The sequence below is a fragment of the Oryctolagus cuniculus genome, chromosome 15, assembly GCF_964237555.1.
Source record: "Oryctolagus cuniculus chromosome 15, mOryCun1.1, whole genome shotgun sequence".
NCBI lineage: Eukaryota > Metazoa > Chordata > Mammalia > Lagomorpha > Leporidae > Oryctolagus > Oryctolagus cuniculus.
In genome coordinates, this window is record NC_091446.1 from 55,923,222 (window position 1) to 55,936,921 (window position 13,700).

Genomic DNA, 13,700 nt, shown 5'->3' on the forward strand with positions numbered 1-13,700 from the left:
GAATCACGGCTTGCTACTGAGGCTTAGCAAGGATGAGTGAGGAGAGGAGTTGATGAAGCCAGGTTAGAGTATCTGGCAGAGCTGGGTTTTGATTTGATGTTATCTCAAAGTATTGGGAAACTTTGGGATATACATGGGATTTTTCCCTCAACAGTGCTAAACCCATTTAAATTATTCTAAATGAGAGGGCTACAAAAGATTGTGGTAGTGCCAGCAGTCACATTAGGTGTCTGGATTAGGGGAAGGGGGCCAGGCATTTGGCCACTTCACTGGTTAGGTCACCAGTAAGAATGTCTGCATCCCATATCCAGTGCCTGAGCTGGAGTCACATTTGTGCTTCTGATTCCAGCTTTCCACTGATGCACACCCTGGGAGGCTGCCAGGATGGTTCAAGTAGTTAGTTGCCTTGCCACTGCCAAGGCACCCTGATCGAGTTACTGGCTCCCAGCTTCAGTTTGGCCTAGCCCAGCTGTTGTGGGCATGTGGACACTGAACCACTAGATGGGAGCACTCGTGTGTGTGTGTGTGTCTCTCAAATAAAAAAGATTTGTTTTGAGGAATTGGTTTATGTGATTGTGGAGGCTGACAAATCCAGATTAAAAATGTAGAGGGAGGCTGCGTACTCTGGAAGAGTTGGCGTTGGGTCCACAGGCATTCTGCAGACAGTAATTCCCTCTGCACTTGATTGGATGCTGTCTGCTCACATAATGCAGGGTAATCTGTTGCACTCAAAGTTTACTTATTTCAATGTTAATCACGATATCTTTAAAAATACCTTCACAGCAACAACTAAAGTAGTGTTTGACCAAGAATGTCTGGGTACCATAGCCTAGCCAAGTAGACACGTAGAAGTAACTATCACACTCTCCTTAAAATTGAATTCCAAAAGAAATTCCATTACAAAAATATAAGTCTTTTGACTAATTTGGTATGTAGAAACTGCTAATGTTAGATTTTATTATCTTACAAAGAAATGTTTACAGTACATGGTTTCTTTGGATGACAGAGGTTTATACCATCTAAGGTTTGCGAGGCCCCTTTTATTGGGTTGTGATAACTGGCACAAAAGTTTATTTTCACACTTCGGGAGCAGGTATCGTCCCTGTTTTATTAACAGAGAAATAGACTCAACAGCAAACAACTGTGACCCAGCAACAAGCGTTACCTTAGACTCTTGTTAATTCTGTTATACTTGGTTATCATGGAGATCATAGCATACTTAAAAAGCTAACAAAGAAATTATTTTCTTTTTGAGATTATTTACTTGAAAGTCAGGATTTCACAGAGAGATACAGGTCTTCCATCCACTGGTTTACTCCCCCACTTACTGCAATGGCCAGAAGTGAGCCAGGCTGCAGCCAGGAGCCAGGAGCTTCATCTGGGTCTGCTGTGGAGGTGGTAGGGGCCCAAACACATGGGTCACCTTCTGCTGCTTTCCCAGGCACATCAGAAGTAGATCAGAAGTGGAGCAGCCAGGAGGACATGAACTGGTGCCTGCTACCACCACAGTGCCAGCCCCAGAAATTATTCTTAGTGTATAAGCATGAGGGGCCCATTGTAAAAACTATGGATGGGATGCTGGCACTGTGGCACAGCAGGTTAAAGCCCTGGCCTGAAGCGCTGGCATCCCATATGGGCGCCAGTTCAAGTCCCAGCTTCTCCTCTTCTGATCCAGCTCTCTGCTATGGCCTGGAAAAGCAGTTGAAGACGGCCCAAGTCCTGGGGCCCCTGCACCCATGTGGGAAAGCCGGAAGCTCCTGGCTTCTGCCTTTGGATCAGCGCAGCTCCAGCCATTGCAGCCAACTGGGGAGTGAGCCAGCGGATGGAAGATATCTCTCTCTGACTCTACCTCTCTGTAACTCTTTTTTTTTTTTTATTAAATAAATCTTAGAAAAAAAAAAAAAAAACCTATGGATTGACGTCAAAAAATTTTGGCACTAAAACATCTTTTTCCATGAACTTGCTAAAGTACCTTCATATTATACAAAAATCTCAGATTATTTATCACAAGATTAAAATGTTTAAGTCATCTGATGTTAAGAGATTTGACTCTCGGCCGGCGCCGCAGCTCACTAAGCTAATCCTCCGCCTTGCGGTGCCGGCACAACGGGTTCTAGTCCCGGTAGGGGCCCCAGATTCTGTCCCGGTTGCCCCTCTTCCAGGCCAGCTCTCTGCTGTGGCCAGGGAGTGCAGTGGAGGATGGCCCAAGTGCTTGGGCCCTGCATCCCATGGGAGACCAGGAGAAGCACCTGACTCCTGCCATCGGATCAGCGCGGTGCACCGGCCGCGGCGGCCATTGGAGGGTGAACCAACGGCAAAAGGAAGACCTTTCTCTCTGTCTCTCTCTCTCACTGTCCACTCTGCCTGTCAAAAAAAAAAAAGAGAGAGAGAGAGAGAGATTTGACTCTCAGAGTAGCTTCAGCAGGGAGGGAAAGGATGCTTTTTAAAATGAACAGGGAAAATAAATAATGTGCCATCAATTACTGGCTAAGACAAACAGGAAGAGCTGCAAGAGAGGATGTGGCTCCCACGGGAGGAGCATCCTCGGGAAGTGCTCTCCTTCCTTCCTCTTCTCCAGCGTTCCTGCCTTCAAACCACACCTTGTGAACACTTTTACGTGCCTGCTCACAACAGGAAGAATTTCATGTGTTGTTCCATACTATGTTTTAACTAATAAAATGCACACCAAAAAAGGGCGAATGCCTTTCTACACAGATTAACTTGTCTTTAAATTGGAAGTAAGTACAATTAGGATACCTAGGCAGGCGACAGTTTCCATATGTTAGGTTCCAGGAAAGTGGAACTCTATTTATAGTTTACAACATGTATAAAATTAAAGCTAGCAAAGGGGCTCCCAGGGAGGTAAATGAGACAAAGGGGTAGATTTAGAGAACTATGCTCTGGGAAGAGGCCTATAAGAAAGCACACAAACAATTTCTTTTAAATACTTGAGCAATATGCAGAAATAGCTCTTTACCTTACAGTAATTTAAGTTCTAACATTAGAAAGGACATCGGAGACAGGATGGAAGGCAGAAGTCTTTAATTTTGTAACCTTAAAAGAAGAAAGAAAGGGTTTCAGCCAAGCTAACAAGGATGGAGCCCTGCCATTACAAGGTACATCTTCCCAAGTGCAACGTTAGCTTACGGGTGATCCGGCTGATCTCTGACCCAACCGGCTCAAACCACATGAAGGCTGTGGCAAGTCATAATTGCTTCCTCATTTGAATGAGACAATGAGTTCTCTCTGCAAGCTGCTGTCCTCTAAATAGCTCGTGGAGAGTAATTGAAACAAGTTCTACTGGGAAGTGGAGGGACCGATTCCTCAAAGTGTGAGAGCAGAGCTATGGTAACCTCTTCAGCCTGGCCTCGGTGCTGTTCCTATTTAGGGACCCCGCAGGGCAGCCGGCGTGGAGTGCAGTCTGCAGTTGGCCGGCTTTATTGTTTAGACTTGAAGGGAAGGTCACATGCCTCCTTTGACAGAGAGGTTTATGGCTCTCTCTAATTAGCAGCACCCTGCACCAGACAGACTGTTGGCCCCCTTCCAAGAGGGGCTTGGTAGCAGCCACCGATGAAGGAGAAAACAAGGTTATTTACCCTGTGACTGTAATTCTTGGCATAAGGGCTCCCTTTACTCTCCGACACGTTTTCCTTTTGTTCCAACTTGCCTTTGGAATTCTGAGGAGGGCGCTAAGGGAGGGAAACGCGGCGATATATTTAGCGGTGCAAGCGGCCCATATGTTAGCCTCGGATACTTTTTACTATTGTACAGCCGCAAGCAAAAAAAAAAAAAAAAAAAAAAGTAGAGAGAAAGGAAAAACAAAAGGCCAGCATAGTCAGAGCGTTGCTCGCAACTGTTAAGTGCTTAAGCACACGCCCACACACAACCTCAGAATAGGAGGAGGCTTCGTTTGCCACATGCATAAAGTACAGTTGTATGCCGGGACACCGAGAAACGCCAGCGGTGAAATGTGATGGGGTGTAGCTATTACTGGAGTGTTAAAAGAGTACCGGGAATATACTTGGCTTGTCCTGTTCTGGCGGTTCCGCAGGACGGTGGATTAAGCCGATAGAAACGGCTTTTTGGTTGATCTAAACCAGATGCTCCGACTATTTTCGTCCCGTTTGCAGGCGGCGGCAGCTCTGCAGAAGGCAACACTGCCCCCCTCGGCCGCCCGCCAACCGCAGGGGTAGGCGCTCCGCTCCCCCAGCAGCTACCTCGGCCATAAAAACCTTCCAGGCCTTCCATTAGGATTCCGGGCACATTCCAAGGGGATGGAGTCACCGGGTTCACTTGGCTTCCCTCCCGCCCCGAACTCGCCCGTACCAGGTGGAACACTACCCCCTGCTCCAGCCGTGGAACCCAACAACGGTTAAAGAGCGCCTAAGGGGAAGCCCCAGAGGCAACCTCGACGCTACCTCGTGCCCCCTCCCCCAACCTGCAGTCCCACGCCAGCACTTAGGATCGCCTGCTCAAAGCACGGGGTCTGTCTTTGCAGAGTCCTTGGAGGGCTGCCCTATTTTCTCTGCTGGTCCGAAAAGCTCCGAGGGTTGCTAGACGGCGGAGGCGGCGGGCCACAGGCTGGGCTGCAAACTTTTCCGTTAGGCGGTGACTCCCGGAGAACGCCGAGGCCCAGGACGGGAGCCCGGGGCCTGGCGGTTCCCCGGCCTTTTAAGTCCGCCCCAAGGGAAAACTCCCAGCCCCACCCCCGCGTCCGCCCCGACCCGCCGGCCGCCGGCCCGGGGCGGGGAACGCGCGCAGCTGGCTGCCCGGGAGCCACATCTGGAGCGCTCGCTAACCCCCACACCCAGATGTGCAGGGAGTCGAGGGGCCCCCCGCGGCCGCGGCCCCGCCCCCCCGCAGGCAGCCGGGGTCCAGATGCGGGACGCGCCCGGCCCCTCGGTGCGCCGGGGTGGGAGGTTGGGGGAGGGGGTCCGGGAAAGGGGCGAAGCTGGAGCCGTGCCGGGAAAGATGGGGCGGCCGGGCGCTGGGGCCCCGCCAGGAGGCGGGGGTGCCCGGTCCCGCCCCGTCCCCGAGCCCGCCCCGCTGCGTGGGATTTTTACAACCCGCGTCCCCAGGAGGCGGTGGCGAAGGGAGGGGCCGGCGGGGATGTTTCCGGGGGGGAGGGCGGGGGGCGGGGTGCGCCTCCTCGGGCGCGGGCGTTTCCGCTCTCGGGGGCCACCCAGAGGCCCTCCCGGACGAGCGGCCCTGGCGACCCGGGCCCCTCGGGCCCCCACGCTCCGACCCGGTTCCTCCATCGGAAGGGGAGGAGCTACGAGCGCCCTCTCGACTTTCCCCGGAGCGAGAGCCGGCCGGGCGCGCCCCCAGACGCTTTTTGCTCGCAGGAGTTTTGACGTCTCGCTAAGCAACCGTGCTTGCCAAGGATTCAGGGCTGTTTCGAAGAGCCTGCGTCTATTGGAGGCTCCGATCTGAACAAATCGTTTCCATTCGATCTGTTTAACGAAGGCGAGGGCAGACTGTGTTCTGACTTAAAAGTTGACCTTCCTCTCAGGTTGTCGTCTAAGGGTGTCACAACACCCCAGATCGTTGCGCAAACGTGACAGTTTAGTAAACCGGGCCGTGGGGGTGGGGTGGTATCCTGAAAGGAAAAAAAAAAATACAAACGGCAGGGAGGTGATGTTAGGCCTTTTCCATTTGACTGCCCAGTTGTTAAGATTTTCTACCAAAATAAATATTCGCAGCCCCACGAGCAGCAGAAGGCATGAAATGCGGTCCCACCTGATTCACCACTTGCTTCGTGTTTCCTCTCCCAACGGCTGCAGACTTCACTGAGAATAAGCCAAGAAATACAGGGCATTAAGAACTCAGAGCAAGTATTTAAATATTAGTTCTTCCATGTCTTAGCTCTGTGACCCTGACAGATTACTCAGTCTCTCCATGCTAGGTGCTTCAGTCTTGCCGTTCTAGAATGTAGCCATACTGATGGCATAGGGGTGGTGTAAGGGTCAAGGGTGAAAGATAAAAAATGAAAGTTTGGGGTCCAGGGTTGTGAGACAGTGAGCTCCTGACATCGCCTGTCAGAGTGCCTGTTTTAGCCCCCGCTGCTGCATTTCCCATCCATCCATTTCCTATCCAGTTCTCTGCTCCTGTGACTGCTTGGGAGGCAGCAAATGACCACAGGGAGTTTCTGGCTCCTGGCTCCTGGCTCCTGGTTTTGGTCTGGCCCAGACCTGGCTGTTGCAACCAATTGGGGAGTGAACCAGCAGATGGAAGGTTTGTGTGTGTGTCTATGTGTGTGTGTGTCTGCCTTTCAAATAAATAAATCTTAAAATGTGGGCAATGGTGGGCAGAAAAGGTAGCTTCCAAAAGTCTTCCCTTATGAGTTTTAATATACAGCTGTTGAACTATTAAAAATCCATAGCCTTGTGATCAAAGCTCCATTCCTTACCCTGGCCGGGCCTTGGGTCTAATTAGAGGAAATTGGATGAAATTATAATGATGCATAGGCTTTCTCATAGAGCGGCATTTTGAAACTTCTGAGGCTCCCATTGTAACCACTTCCCAAAGATCCCTGTTCTTTGAGAAAATTTCACTGGAGTGGTAGTATATTAGCAGATGTATGTTGAAGACAATATCTTTCTTGTTCTGCATAGCTCCTTCTTTTGCTAATTCTGAGGAATCTGACTCAGGAAGCCTCTGTATTAGATGAAAATGTGGGAAGTTATGAATATATTAGAGGGGGCCGGTGCTGTGGCGTAGTGGGTAAAGCTGACGCCTTCAGTGCCAGCATCCCATATGGGCACCAGTTCTAGTCCCAGCTGCTCCAGTTCCGATCCAGCTCTCTGCTATGGCCTGGAAAAGCAGTGGAAGATGGTCCAAGTGCTTGGGCCCCTGCACCTGTGTGGGAGACCCAGAAGAAGCTCCTGGCTTCGGATCAGCACAGCTCTGGTCGTTGCGGCCATCTGGGGAATGGAGCAGCGGATGGAAGACCTCTCTCTCTCTGCCTCTCTGTGACTCTGCCTTTAGAGTGAATAAATAAATCTCATATATATATATATATATGATGCATATAAATTGCAATTCTAAAAAGATCTGGTCTATTGTGTAACAGAAGGTGACTGTTAGAGGAATCTTTAAAAACTCTTTCTTACTTTTTTATTTGAAAGGCAGAGTTATGGCAGTGGGCAGGGGCTGGAGGGAAATCTTTTATCCGCTGATTCACTTCCCAGATGCCTACAATGACCAGTACTGGACCAGGCCAAAGCCAGGAGCCAGGAGCTTCTTCTGGGTCTCCTATGTGGGTGCAGGGGCCCTGGGCCATCTTCCACTGCTTTCCCTGGCACATAACAGGGAGTTGGATAGGGAGTGAAGCAGCCAGGACTTGAATCGGCACCCATATAGGATACCGGTGCTGTAGATCTCAGCTTAACCCACTGCACCACAGTGCTGGCCCCAAGGGGAGTCTTTTAAATTCACCAGACTTGAGTTTCCTCTGCTTTAAAGGAAGAAAAGGATTGGACTAGCTCTTCTGCCCTGCACTGAAATTTTTGCTCTCAAAAGTCACCGTGTCCAGGTGATCTTTCCTGTTCGATACCAGAGTCCAGTCAGGGAGAGAAGGACTTTGAAGGCTTTGGACTTGAGGGACCTTCACAGAATAAGGAGGCTGTGGAACTCAGATCAGTGCTGAACTATGAAGGGAGGAGAAGTGCTCATAACCAGGTAAAAACTAATGTTTCGCCGGTGCCGCTGCTCACTAGGCTAATCCTCTGCCTTGCAGCGCCGGCACACCAGGTTCTAGTCCCCGTTGGGGTGCCGGATTCTGTCCCGGTTGCCCCTCTTCCAGGCCAGCCCTCTGCTGTGGCCAAGGAGTGCAGTGGAGGATGGCCCAAGTGCTTGGGCCCTGCACCCCATGGGAGACCAGGATAAGTACCTGGCTCCTGCGATTGGATCAGTGCAGTGCGCCAGCCGCAGCGCGCTGGCCGCGGCGGCCATTGCAGGGTGAACCAACGGCAAAGGAAGACCTTTCTCTCTGTCTCTCTCTCTCACTGTCCACTCTGTCAAAAACAAACCTGTCAAAAACAAACAAACAAACAAACAAAACTAATGTTTCAACGTACACAACTGATATGCTGATATACACGCGGTATATGTTAAACATGAGAAGTACTCACGTATTTCTTTCTAGTGTATCAACATCATAGACTCTGTACTCACAGATCCCCCTACCACCATCTGCAAAAGAAAAAAGATTTTCTGGCTCTGGCCATGACTGTGGTTGCAGGGTGACCTTGCAGATGAAGGAGCTGGAACGGAAGTTCCCAGGATTCTGGCTGGAAGAAAGAAGTGTGTGGATCTCCTGTCATGTTGTCAAGAAAATTACTCCGGAGAGAACTGTGGCAAGAGCCCTCGTCCCATTTAATCTCAGGCTGTCTCCTCTGCAGTTGTCTCTCATCATCTTCCTTGAGAAATATTTCCCACATCTCCCTAGATTCTCCATCCTCGTATTCCATAGCAATCCATCAGCCCCTCCTGTCAGCTCTAATTTATAATACAGACATATCCCAGACTCCCACTTCTTGCTACCTCCTACAGTAGCAACTAATCCGAGTCATCATAGTTTTTTGCCCAGCCTCCTATAAGCACCTCCTAATTTTCTCTGCTTCTGCTCCTTCGCCATAGATTTCATCCTCAAAACTGGCCCGAAGTAGTCCTTTCTTTTTTTTTTTTTTTTTTAGATTTATTTATTTTACTTGAAAGTCAGAGTTACACAGAGAAAGAAGCAGAGTCAGAGAGAGAGAGAGGTCTTCCATCCGCTGGTTCACTCCCCAGATGGCCGCAATGGCTGGAGCTGTGCCAATCCAAAGCCAGGAGTCAGGAGCTTCCTCCGGGTCTCCCACGTGGATGCAGGGGCCCAAGCACTTGGGCCATCTTCTACTGCTTTCCCAGGGCATAGCAGAGAGCTGGGTTGGAAGTGGAGCAGCTGGGACTTGAACCAGCGCCCATATGGGATGCCGGCCTTGCAGGCGGTGGCCTTACCCGCTACACCACAGCACTGGCCCCTGAAGTAGTCCTTTCTAAACGTAAATGACATGTTGCTCACTCTCCCTTTCAGAATCGTCCAACTATGTCGTACCACGCATGGAATGCAATCCACACTCTTAACCACTCTTAACTCTTGCCAAATTCTCTTGCCTCTTACTGTATCACGTTAATCCATGCTCATCCCTCTCGAGTCATGCCAGCCCTCTCACAGCTCCTCAAAAATGTCAGCAGGGCCGGCGCCGTGGCTCACTAGGCTAATCCTCCACCTTGCGGCGCTGGCACACCGGGTTCTAGTCCTGGTCGGGGCGCCGGATTCTGTCCCGGTTGCCCCTCTTCCAGGCCAGCCCTCTGCTGTGGCCAGGGAGTGCAGTGGAGGATGGCCCAAGTGCTTGGGCCCTGCATCCCATGGGAGACCAGGAGAAGCACCTGGCTCCTGCCTTCGGATCAGTGCGGTACGCAGGCCGCGGCGGCCATTGGAGGGTGAACCAACAGCAAAGGAAGACCTTTCTCTCTGTCTCTCTCTCTCACTGTCCACTCTGCCTGTCAAAAAAAAAAAAAAAAAAAAAAAAAAAGTCAGCAGACCCCTGCTTCAGGACCACTGCAATTGCTGTTTCCCCCGCCTTCAACCCCCTGATCTTCACAGGACTTCTTCTCTTGCCTCATGCAGGCCTGTGCTCAAGTGGAACCTCAGAGAAGACTACCCAGCCATCCTGTCTAATACAAAGGCAGCATCGCCGTAGCAATTCTCCAGCCAGTGACCTGCTTTATTTTCCTTCAGATCTCTTAGCGGATCTCCTGTTCACTGGTGGTTTGTCTAACCTCTAGAACGTGTGGTCTATGAGGGTAGGGACTTGGTCAATCTTATTCAACCAAGTATCCCCAGTCTAAAACATAGTACCTGTCATGTACAAGGTGCCCAATAAATAGTTGCTGCATGGATAAAGACTCTGACACTTGGAACAGCAGGGGTGACTAGATTTCCCACAGTTAGATTGAGCTCACGAAAATTTCATTCTTTTCAACCTCATGGAGCTTTGTCTCTTAACTTTTAAAAATCGATTTAAAAGGCAGACAGATAGATATAACCTCCACTGATCCATTCCATAAATGACCACAATAGTTAGGGCTGTGCCAGGCTGCAATTGAAGCCAGAAACCACATCCAGGTCCTTCGTGGGTGGTAGGGACCCAATTACTTGAACCATCCTCTGTTGCCTCCCCTGATGTGCGTTAGCAGGAAGCTGGAATGGGAGCAGAGCCAGGCCATTGACCCAGGCGCTCTGATATGAAATGCAGGCATCGCGAGCTGTGTCTTAGACACTGCCCTGCAGAACAGTGGAGCAGTGAGCTTTTTCCTGAGTGGTTAACTGCTCTAAAAAGAACTCTGACTGTTAGAATGGAGCTTCATCCTACGTGCATATAAATACGTGAATGAAACTATGCTCACTCAATGCCAGAGAGAGAGACAGAGAGAACAATGTAAATAATGTGGGTTCCTCTTTTAACCATTTGTGCTCAGTAAGTGTAGGCACCAGACTACGCTTGAGATGAGACAGGTGAATCTGCTTCACTCTCAGTTCCTCTGTGCTTTGCACTGTATGACCAGTGCGCCATGCTAGGTGTTTAAAGATAGTCCGAACGGCACGGCCCGCATGCAAAGCAGCTGGGTAATGAGTTAGAATCCTGGATCTACAACGTTAGCTTGCATAGGGAAGTTACACTTTCAATGCTTCAGCGTCCTCATCTCTGAAACAGGGCTAATAGAGCCTCCTTCGTGGGATTGTTGTAAGAATTAAAGGAGTGGTATAAAGTTCATAGAACGGTAACTGGAACCCAGTAAACCATGTGGGTTTTTGTTTGTTTGTTTGTTTGTTTTGTTTTTTTTAGCAAAACATATTTAACTGTACTTGATTTCACCCTTTCTTGATAACTTTATCTTTTGAGTACTTTGTAAGATATTGCCCTGCTGTGATTGGCACTGGAGGTTTCAATATACTTTTAGACTAGTAATTTTATTTTTAGCACCAGGCACAGTAATTATTGTATAGCTATTCCTACTATAACATTTATTCATAACCATACATTCCATTTAGGCTAAACTAACCCTAACTTTGCAAAAAAAAGGAACTGTATCTTCAGGGGGCACCATCCTATTAGAGCTGAACAAAAGCTGCTTCTTACTTTTTGGTTCTGTAAGCTTTTCTTGGCCGGCATTTCTATAACATAATATTGTTATTTGGTAGTTGAGTGTCAGCTCTGCAGAAAAATAAATATCAGTGCTTTTCTGAAATCTGCTTACCAAGTCATTTCTGAACCAGTGGGGTTGAGCCACATAACCTCTGGGAGGCTCTTTCTGTTTTCCTACAGTTTTTGTTAAAATGAAAATAGCTTAGAAATGTGAGATTCAGGATTTAGCCATATGATAACTGTGTCTGGTTGCTCTGTGAATCATGGACAACTGAGTTGCTTTAAACTCAGCAATATTATTTAGAAGAGAGTATGTTCATGTTCAGGTTCAACAAGAATAAAATCCATCTGAACTATGGTCAGGCTGTCAGTAGCTTTCTTTCTTTCTTTTCTTTTCTTTTTTTTGTTCTTTTCTTTTAGATTTATTTATTTGAGAGGTAGAATTAGAGACAAAGAGAGGGAGAGACAGAGAGAGAAGTCTTCCAACTGCTGGTTCACTCCCAAGATGGCCACAACAGCCAGAGCTTCTTCCATGTCTCCCACATGGATGCAGAAGCCCAAGGACCTAGGCCATCCTCCACTGCTTTCCCAGAACACAGCAGAGAGCTGGATCAGAAGTGGAGCAACTGGGACTCTAAACAGTGCACATATGGGATGCCAGCATTGCAGGCAGCAGATTTACTTGCTATGCCACAGCACCAGCCCCTATTCTGGCCATTTTAAAAACTAAACATATGCTTGGTGTTTTAATTCTCAAAGTCATATACTAAATAAAAATTGTGCTTTAAGAACTACCGCATTGAAGTTTATATCTAACAGAAAGTACATGTCAAGACCACCCAAATAGTTCAGTTTCATACTATGCCCTTTACTACAGTTTTTCATCTCTTTATTTCCTGAACTGTTAAGTGTATTGAAAATGTGTATTTACTTAGAAATACAACACATTAAAAAGTCCGCTGCATGGGCAGTGGTTTTTGGCACAGGGGGTTAAACCACCAATTCGAAGGCCCACATCCCATATCAGTCCCACCTCCTCCTCTGCTTTCTGCTAATGCCCATGGGAGGCAACAAAGTCTCTACCACCCACGTGGGAGATGGATGTTGCTGCTGCGGGCATCTGTCTCTCTCTCTCTCCGTCTTGTCATTCTGCCTTTAAATAAATTAAAATGAATTAATAAACATTTTAACTCCTCTATTAACATAACCCATTCCCAATATATTTATTTATTTATTTTTTTTTTTTAAACTTTTATTTAATGCATATAAATTTCCAAAGTACGACTTATGGATTACAATGGCTTTCCCCCCATACAGTCCCTCGCACCCACAACCCTCCCCTTTCCCACTCCCTCTCCCCTTCCATTCACATCAAGATTCATTTTCGATTATCTTAATATACAGAAGATCAGCTTAGTATACATTAAGTATGGATTTCAACAGTTTGCTCCCACACAGAAACATAAAGTGAAAAATAATAGATGATTTTTTTTTAAATGATGATGAAATCAGAGCAGACCTATTGTCATGTTTAATCCCAGTGAGAGTCAAGTTGGGAATTGATAATTTCTTTTTTTTTTTTTTTTTTTTTTTTACAGAGGATCAGTTTAGTATGCATTAAGTAAGGATTTCAACAGTTTGCACCCCCATAGAAACACAAAGTGAAATATATTGTTTGAGTACTCGTTATAGCATTAAATCTCAATGTACAGCACATTAAGGACAGAGATCCTACATGAGGAGTAAGTGCACAGTGACTCCTGTTGTTGACTTTACCAATTGACACTCCTGTCTATGGCATCAGTAATCTCCCTATGCTCCAGTCATGAGTTTCCAAGGCTATGGAAGCCCTCTGAGTTCTCCGATTCTTATCTTGTTTAGACAAGGTCATAGTCAAAGTGGAGGTTCTCTCCTCCCTTCAGAGAAAGGTACCTCCTTCTTTGATGGCCTGTTCTTTCCACTGGGATCTCACTCGCAGAGATCTTTTGCCAGAGTGTCTTGGCTTTCCATGCCTGAAATACTCTCATGAGCTTTTCAGCCAGCTCCGAATGCCTTTAGGGCTGATTCTGAGGCCAGAGTGCTATTTAGGACATCTGCCATTCTATGAGTCTGCTGAGTATCTCACTTCCCATGTTGGATCACTCTCCCCTTTATTTACTCCATCAGTTAGCGTTAGCAGGTACTAGACTTGTCTATGTGCTCCCTTTGACTCCCAGTCCCTTCACCATGACCAACTGTGAACTGAAACTGATCACCTGGAACAGTGAGATGGCATTGGTACATGCCACCTCGATGGGATTGAATTGGAATCCCCTGGTATGCTTCCAACTCCACCACTTGGGGCAAGTCAGCCTGAGCATGTCCCAAATTATACATCTCTTCCCTCTCCCATTCCCACCACCATGTTCAACAGGGATCACATTTCAGTTAATTTTCAACACTTAAGAATAACTGTGGATCAATTACAGATCTAAACCAGTCATATTAAGTAGAACAGATAAAAAAACTACT